At 41.6% G+C, this 9,859-nt stretch overlaps 1 pseudogene; it reads right to left on the bottom strand.

The window, feature by feature from the left end:
- LOC120566807 overlaps positions 1-9,455 on the bottom strand; it is a 98,793-nt pseudogene extending 89,338 nt beyond the window's left edge.
- Between the last annotated feature and the right edge of the window lie 404 nt (positions 9,456-9,859).

The following is a 9,859-nucleotide window of genomic DNA, read 5'->3' on the forward strand; positions in this document are numbered from 1 at the left end:
TATCAGCCTAGTGGCCCAGAGAAAATGGTTTAGAACCAGTGTATCAGCCTAGTGGCCCAGAGAAAAGGGTTTAGAACCAGTATATCAGACGAGAGGGAGTTGTGGATCTAACGCAGCGCTGCAGGGGGTTCACTCTCCTCTCCCCGCCCTTACTAGCTACGAGTGATTAATAACCCACTGTTATATCAGATAATAGTAGTTAGAACAGCTGTGACAGTAATGTACCTTACTAGCTACGAGTGATTAATAACCCACTGTTATATCAGATAATAGTAGTTAGAACAGCTGTGACAGTAATGTACCTTACTAGCTACGAGGGATTAATAACCCACTGTTATATCAGATAATAGTAGTTAGAACAGCTGTGACAGTAATGTACCTTACTAGCTACGAGGGATTAATAACCCACTGTTATATCAGATAATAGTAGTTAGAACAGCTGTGACAGTAATGTACCTTTTGGGTTTATGTCAGAAACTTCCTTCATATCCAGCCATGTACAGCTTGGGACCGTCTTAATACCAAGGAAAAAGTTGAACTCCAACAAAATTTGACTGCTTTCTTTAGTAACTACATAACACAATACTTGTACTTTTACTTTTAGTACTTGAGTAGTACATTTTAAAATTACCTACTTGCAATACTTAAGTACAAAAAAATATGAATACTTTAATACTTCCACTTAAGTGTGAGCACTTCTACTTCTACTCAAGTCACTTTTTTGATAGAGCACTTGTACTTTTACTCAAGTATGGGTCTCTAGTACTTTATACACCGCTGGATATGAGACCTGCTGTCACATCTCCAATGTTTGTGTGAGTGGTTCCTCAACCAATCTGCATGCTGCTCATCTAAATATTCATGAGCATACCATATTTGGAAGAAAAGCTGTCATTCTAAATAGAGCCATTACACAGGGATGCATAAGGCCGGTTACACACTGGCTGCTTGGCGTGATCGTGGCGTTTCTGCTGCGTGGATTTTTCTTTGTCTTAACCACCAGAAAGGTGTCTGACGAGGCCCTGCTGCTGCTAGCCTTGTCTGGACACATGGATGTTTCCCATTTATAAAATGAAATACCATGTTAAACATAAATATATACTGATCTGACTACAGCAAAGACAACGTCGGCAGTATTGTTGGCAAAATAGGCTCCAGAATATTTCCTTCTGGATTGACAGGTGCAATATCAGAAAATAGATTTTTTTTTTTTATTACATTTATATCTAGCCTGACGTGGTCATACTCAGATTCTAGTCAGAATGTGAGTCTGAAACCGCTCCATTGGGCTGTGATTATGGGGCGTGTTCCAACCGAACCAGGAAAAAAAATGCCTCTGCATTCATTGGATAGACCTACATCCAATCAGAGCAACGGAACTCAACTCGGCTGTCAACAGAACTCAACACTGTGTATCGTCTCCATAGCAACCACTCTTTGCACAATGCATTCGTTCTAACTTCCGACTTTTAGACCTTTTTGAAGATGGATATATCATTTGTTGCGTGTAAATATAAATGTGGATAACGTTAGTGATAGTGATATGCTCGCTACAGTCGCATTTCTAGAGATGAATCGGCGAAAACACGTTTTATTTCTCTGATTCACGGCTTTGTTCTAGCGCCGCTGGGAGGTCCTCTCTTCAGTCTCTCTCTATGTCTCTCCACCATATAACGCTCCCTCTCTTCAGTCTCTCTCTATGTCTCTCCACCATATAACGCTCCCTCTCTTCAGTCTCTCTCTATGTCTCTCCACCATATAACTCTACCATGCTTTCGGGCAGTTGTTGAGGCTCCTCCGCTGAGGATTTTAAAATTAATGCGCTGTCGATATCTTCTGTAACAGACGCGATGGTGGAATCTACACATCTCAACAAATTCAACCCAAGCGTTCTTTGGTGACGTGGTTGATTCTGTTACTGTTTATCATCTGTCCGACAATCTGATTGGTCCGAACAGATCCTGTTCGGGCAATAATTTCTTCTCAACGGAGCGACTCCAGACCGAACTTCCCGACCTCGAATTTTGTGGGCGGGGCTAAGTTCGGCTGGCATCCAGGCTAATTTATATCTGCATTTATATTAAAACCTTGAGACTTTCAAACATCAACATGTCATTTATTAAATGTATTCGTGTCTAAATGACATATAAACATCTTTTTATTCTATTTTGTCTGGAAACTCTTCCAACACGCTTGCGTGTCGCGTGAAAAATAGGCGTCGGTCCTATTTCTAGCAGGCACGAGTTTTCAGCGTGGCTCGAGCCGCGCCTGAGACACACGTCACGCAGGCAGTGTGTAAACTCCAACCTGTTACCATGGGAGCCACAATATAAACGGACACGCCACGCAGCTGACACGCTCACGTGACGCATCCAGTGTGTAACCGGCCTAAGGGCCAAAAAAAAGTAGCACCTCGGACATTTTCAGCCCAACCAATGTTACGTACCCTATTAGGAGACCTTAAAGGGAAACTTCACCGATTAGCATTAAGCTTTGTATCAGTAGAACCCCGGTATTATTTTTGAATGACCGTGCTTCCCTCCCTCATGTCCCCCTGAGAGGGGAGATCTCTGTATTGTGGGTCTGGAAAAAAGCCTCAGATGACGCAAAATGACGATTTTTGCGTCCTCTGAGGCTTTTTTGCCCAGAGGCAAAATACTACAGCCTGTTTTAGGAGCCACTTCCGCATAGCCCAAAGGGGGTTGGACTGGCGGCTTTTTCCGGAGATTGCCGAGGAAAAACGAGTGTCAGCCATCTTGAATCCTCGCTTAGCTCCGTTCATCCCACCGAAATTTTGGGACGCGAGCTTTTATTTTGAAAAGTAGACGGGACGGCATGATATGGGACGCTCCAGGCTGCAGCCATAAAGTCTTGGAAATTTTAGAACAACAATTATGTGCATTCAAACTACCACACACGTGTACCACCGGGATACATTGGTACACATCGGAGAATATGCAGGACACTTTATTACAGACGCAATACTCCACACACTACGCAAGCTTTGCCTGCACGGAGACCAGCGGTGGTGATTGATGCCTGTGGCCGGTAAAGTGACCTCATCAGTGGGGAGCGTTGAACGAGTGTGCCGGTGGAAAGCTAACGCTAGCCAGCCATCTGTTCACCAATCCTTCTTGCAAGTGTCCGCTCATTAAACAAACTGGACTACATCCAACTTCAACGAAACTCCCAACGTGAGTTCAGAGACTGCTGTGCTGTGTTTTTGTTGTTGTGGAAATATTGCTGTGGAAAATCCAGCCTGATGCTCTGTCACCGGGTAAGACTACTAGTGGAGGTGGGCTGTGTTACCCCGGACTGCCTGTTGCAGAAATGGGGTGATTTGTATCCAACTAACTAACTGCTGGTGGAGTTTGTGACTGTAAAATGCCGACAATTCTAGCTACATCCCACGCAAATGTACGGCTGTGTTTATACTCGATGTTTATACCACAGCCCACCAAGAGCTAATGCTAGTAGCTATGTGTTAGCCTTCTTTTATTACATGGCTTGGTTGAATTCTAATGTAGAATGCGGTCTGTTATTTCTTGATAACAGACCGCTGCTAAGGATAACACACCGTTGCCATGCATAGCAGAGCGTTGCCATGGACACAGTTCTGTTCACTCTGGAGCTATCAATCAATCCGCTGAAAGAAGTCCGGATAATGTATCAGCTGTGGCAAAAAAGTATATATTTTAAATGTGTAACACCACTTGAGCCACGGTGAAACGTTTTTTCGTGTATATGGTTGAAATGACAATAAAACACACTTGTTGAGTTGATCGTCTCACTGTCTGTCTGTAAAGGGTAGGCGTGGCTTGGGAGTGGCCTCATACATTAGCAAAGCAAGTGCATTATGGGATTTGGTGTCTTTCATCCATATGAGCCAAAAACACATTTTCTGGCTTATCTCGGCCTAGAAGGCACCAATTTCAATTTTCTTTTCACATTTCTACTACATTATGACCCAATTTAAAGATATATTCAGCTTTCCAGCGGTGAAATTTCCCTTTAAGGAACAGTGTGAAATACCCTATAGAATCATTCTATCACCCCTTTAAATTTCCAGACGCAGGAAGGAGAGTGATGACAGATTTGAGGTCCAAGGGCGTTCTGTGTTCTTCTGTGGACTTGTGTTCTTGTGTCCCTGTGAAAAGGCATCTTCTGTGGCCAAATACTGTCCCAAAACACAAGTTTGCATTTCTTAATCATCACCAAATCACTTCTGAGAATGTTTTACACACCAGTGCATAGGCCTACCCATTCAGAGAGGCATGCTTATTTCATTTAAACTAATACACTAATAATAGTTGGGATCGCATTCCACTCTTTTGAATAAGTAAGGGGTGTTTGAGCTGAACCCTAAACAAAAAAATGTTTTATTTTTCAATATTATTGCAATAGTTGTAAGGTTATGAGGTTTTCTTGTCCGGAGCTTGTTTAAATATAAAGTGGGTATATTGTTGTGGTTTTTATTTATAGCTGTTATTTTGGACCACTGCAGCCTCTGTGCTGGGGGGGGGGGTTGCACAATACCAGCAAGAAGGCATCATATCAAACTGTTAACAGACTTTTCTGTGCTTGTGTACTTGCGAGTTCATTCTTCCAAGAACAACCAGCGAGAACATTCTCCCCAAGAACACGAGTCTGTTATTTGTATTCTTGAGATTGAGAAACAGCCCAAGTCTTCCCTCTTCCTCTCCGTTTCTCTACAATCAGACAGACAGTCATAGTAGAGCCAGACATATGCTAACACATGCTAACGGAGAAAGACATGAAGGTCAAAGTGTAGTATGTCATAAAGATAAAGAAGGAAAAAGTGTGAAAAAAAAAAATGCGTAAAAAAAAACAGAAAATGTGCATAAGAAAAAATTTTTTGCTAAAAGTCCCAAAAGTCATAGTATAGTTTGTCAAAAAAGTATTTATTGATAGTTTGCGGGGTAATATCAAGTGTTCAGATTACAGTGAGTCTACATCACTACTCTTCAAGTGACCTCACACGTATGAACCAACATGACCAGCTTCAACAAAATAAGAGGAAAAAATAAAAAAAATATTCCCAACTCATAATATTCAATACAATACATGAATACATGAAGTAATAAATTAAAATATAAATGATAACAGTCATGTATCCAAATATAACCATGAATATCTCAATAAACTCATCGTGTTTTTCACTGCACTGATTTTCACTTGTCATCTTTACATGCTCTTTTTGACCCAATGTTATGTGCTCTGACAAATTCCACACTTTGTTCTTCTTCCATATTTATCAAGCAGGTTAGTGCCTGCAAGTGGTCCTGGACCTCGGCTACTTTGGACTCGGGACTGCTCTCTTTTGTTATCTGGGTAGTAAACAGCGTCTTGACTCACGCTATTTGTTCCCTCTCTCCTCTCTAACAACAGCTTGGCTTTAGAACATGTTCAAGAGGAGGCAGTGTGAATGAGTTGGTGTTTTATAAGGTTACCCCCCAGAGAAAAAGTTTTCACACATTGTTCACACCAGAACGGCTTCTCTCCAGTGTGAACACGTCGGTGGGAGTTTAAGTTATTTAACTGTGTGAAATCTGCCCCACATTGGTTACAGCTGTACGGTTTATCTCCAGTGTGAATGCGTTGGTGACTTTCAAGGCTACCACTCTGAGAAAAAGTGTTCCCGCATTGCTCACACCAGAACGGCTTCTCTACAGTGTGAATGAGATGATGGACTTTAAGGTTACCCGATGTTGTGAATGCTGCTCCACATTGTTCACAGCTGTACGGTTTATCTCCAGTGTGAACTCTCTGATGAATCTTTAAATATCCAGATCTTGTGAAGGACTTGCCACAGTGCTGACAGCTGTGATGTCCGAGTCCCCCTCTTCCCCCCTCATCTAACTCTCTGTCCGTTTCTATAGAAATGGACAGAGAGTTAGATGTAATGGTGAAGAGATACACAAGCAAACATACTTACATATGCTAAGATGTTTACATATGCTAACATGCCAATCCATGCTAACACATGCTTATATATGCTCACTTGCTAACATATTTAAGCGTATGCACCTTTACAACAACTTGTTGATATTCTAAAAAAAATCATATTTAAAAAGTCATCAGTGGAAATCAACCCTTCAAAGCTGCCTGGTCAGTTTGTGTAGGAATGTAAAGGGTTAAATGAATTGTCCACCTTTTGCTGCCTCTGCTGTTGCTAGGAAGAAGATGTTATGCTTTCAGCTCTGTGATTGGTGGTCCAGCTATACATCTACAGGAGGGAGAGTTATTTCAAATTATAGTCAAACTGACCAATCAAATCTTCACTCTAAATGGGCGGGGTTTGGTATTGCTAGCTTTATGATGAAGTTCCGCCCGTTGTGGGCACAAGCTAGCACCTCCATTAAACTAGGCTAGCTAACGTTAGCCAGCCTGCTGGTTGATGATGGAAGCCTGGAGTAACGGTATCGCTGCTAACGACGACCAAAGCTATGAGGAGGAGGTTGCTAATTTATATTCCACGCGGCTTTAAAGATGAACTTTTAATGGAAAAGTAGAGTTAATCAATATTGCTTAACATAATATAATAGTGGTGGTGTGTTTCAGAATACAGTTGTAAGAGCCAGGTGTAGTTCTATTATTTTGAAAGGTCATTTACGGTAATTAAGGCACCTGCTGGGGTGGAGGAAGCAAAGTAATATCTGTTCACCTGTTCTGGTTTTGTGGCAGAGGGGGGTGAAAGGGGGAAGTCTCATATTTTGCTGACCGCTGTTTTTCACGTTGTTTCACACTTTATAATGCTCCTTAATGCCGTTTTATCACGCAACTGGATTTAGTTTCCCCCCCATTTTGAAATGCAAATAAATCTATTTGGATCCGTGATCAATAAGTGCGTCTGGCAAGTTATTCTCCTATTCAGCCTCTCAGCAGCTACAAAGAAGTCTACTTGCTCACCAACTAAAATGTCAGGCCGAATCCCATCTTATCCCTCAAGTAGCAGATAAACAAGGTAACTTAATTTCAGATCCTAAACACATTAACGATATTTTTGTCTCCCATTTCACTTTACACCTCCAGACATCTCTTCAACGATTGCCTTTTTGATCAACATGGAAGCCCCTTCTTTTGACCAAAACTGTTGCATCTGTAACCGAGTTAAAAATGTAGTGTATTGTTATATATGATTTTTACCAAATATGAACAGCCTTGTTTAATAGTTATGAATGGAGCCACCCTTGGCCATATGCTGTACTGCAGATCTGCAGCATGTAGTCTCACATTACTTCCCTACACGAGAAACTGTATACTTTTGATCGGGTAGGTTCAGTGTACAAAGTACTTCACCCAGTACATCAGTTTTCTAAAAGTAAATTGATGTTTAGGTTGATAACTTTGATGTATCTAATGTTTTATATTATTTCCATGCACTGTAACGGTCGTACTGCATTTTGCATGGTTTGACAGAAAGTTTGTTAATGTTTCCTTTGGACCGTGAGTTTCTGCATACTGAGGCTAACGTTGCTAGCCGTAAACTCCGCTAGTCACGTCCATACATTGGAAGTAATATTACTGTGTCTATCATGTGTGTATGTTTAATCTCAGTATAGTTTCGGTATATAGCAAGCACTGATACTGTACAATGGGATATTGACGTAGTACATGTAGCCTATGTAACACAATGCATTCTTTATATTTTGCTTTGCAGATGCTGTAAATGTGTACACCAAAGCCTGAAGACAACGTTTCAATTTATTTTCCAAAGGTATGTGGCTCCATAGTGTAATTAGGTTGTAATAAAGTGCTGTAACTTTATGCACTTCAGCTGCAGTAATGCCGTTCTATATGAGAAATTAAGAAGTTCAGATAATAATTTTTTATGCATTTTCTATTACTGAAAGAGTAATTAGCAGAGAAGCTGTAGGCTATACTTTTGATCGGATGTTGTAAATTTGTACACCAAAGCCTGAAGACAATGTTTCGATTTATTTTCCAACAAAAAAATAAAAATGAAGAAAAATTCAACTTGTCCCCCTGATGCTTTACCATCGTTACACATCCACACTTTTACATTTAGAAATAGAAGAGGTTCTTGAAGCCATTATGGAAAATAGCAAAACTCCAGGCATAGAGGGATACCATACAGAGTTCTATAAAAAGTTTAGAGACCAGATTGCACCTCTCCTCTTGAAAGTTTTTACTGAATCACTAGATAGTGGTTCCTTACACCCCATTCACCTCACTTCTTCTCCAGAAAGATAAAGACCCTACCCACTGCGGATCCTACCGTCCAACATCTCTCTTGAACATAGATTCTAAGATCCTGGCTAAAGTGCTGGCCCGCCGCTTGGAGGATCTACTTCCATAAATCATAATTAAATTATATCTGATAAAACACCTACTTTCAGTCTACAATTTACTAAGGTTATTATTATTAACAGTATTATTATGGTATTTCGATATAATGCAATTATTACATTTTAGATTTTCTTTTACTCTTAGTCCTTTACTTGTAGTGTTGTAATGCTAGTTCAAGGCATTTTGATGAATGATGTTTATGATGGATGTTTAAAGAAAAAGGTAAAAAGACATAAAAATATTTTTCTACTGATATTTTATTCTATGTGTCTCCTGTGTAATTTCCATCAATGAAAAGATTTTTTTTTTAAGGATAGTCCCTGAGTAGTGTGTGTGTTGTGTGTGTGCTGCCTGCTCTTCTATCCCTGGCTGTCTGGACCTCTGTCTCTCACTATTACCTGAGAAGACAGCCACTGGTATACAATTACTTTGTTTTTACTTTCATCAAAACGTCTCTAATTCACCAATACTACACACACTCTTATGTCCTCTACGTTGGTATGTATTAGTCAAGAATTGTCATAACTATCTTCATAGCGCTGTGTTCACAAAGCTGTAAAACGGTTTCATTTCCTTTACATTCTTCACAATAAAAACCCCTGGTTATTTTGTTTCCTACATGCTTTTATTTTGAAGAGGAAACCTGGAGGAAATGTAGCTCTTCATCAGCAGTAACTTAACAAGAGTCCTCTAAACGGAGCCCAAATGTAAACCAAAGCAGATATCAACTAGAAACTAAACTAAGCCCAGAGATTCAGTTAGAAGCTCCAAACGGACTGAGAGCTGAACACAGCGAGACTTTTAAAAACCTCTTTGGACGCCTCTGGCCCCTTTTCACCCAGAGAGAAGCATGTGTGCTAATGGCCACAGAGCCCCCCCATGTTGTTTCCATGAGAGTCGGCCATCTTGTGTCTTTAGTGTGCTTGTTGTGTCCTAACACTGACCTGAACACCGCTGCTATCAGAGGCCGAGCCTGCTGCTGCTCTTCTGGGGACCTTGTTGCTCCGCTGCTCCGGCTTCTGCTGCTCCTCCTCCATTCCGCTCTTGTTCTGGTCCTGGTCCTGGTCTCGGAGATCCAGCAGCTCTCCACCGGGACGCGATATTACGAATCCCACTATGGCCACGCCAAGACCCGCCCTTCAATAGCATTCACACACTACTATTGGCCAGGCGTCCATGCTTACACGTACAGGTCCTATCCCCTGACCAATCCCCTAACCCTAACCTTAACCACTCGAGGTGAAATGCCTAACCCTAACCAATCGAGCTGCTTCGTAGGGCGGGTCTTGGCGTGGCCATAGTGGGATTCGTAATTTTGCCACCGGGACTGCTCACTCACTCCGGGTCCTCGACACTGAAATCTCGCGGAGCCTTTGTGTTCTCGCGATCTCGTAGCGTCTCGCGGCCCGCAGCCCTTAGTTACTGTTGCTAAGGCAGCCGATTGGAGCGATACGTCTTCGCGGCCGCCATCTTGGTACGAAGTAGTCCGCCTCCTAATGCATGTGTGTCTATGGAGGCAGGAGGTTTA

The sequence above is a fragment of the Perca fluviatilis genome, chromosome 10, assembly GCF_010015445.1.
Source record: "Perca fluviatilis chromosome 10, GENO_Pfluv_1.0, whole genome shotgun sequence".
In the NCBI taxonomy this organism is placed as follows: Eukaryota; Metazoa; Chordata; class Actinopteri; order Perciformes; family Percidae; genus Perca; species Perca fluviatilis.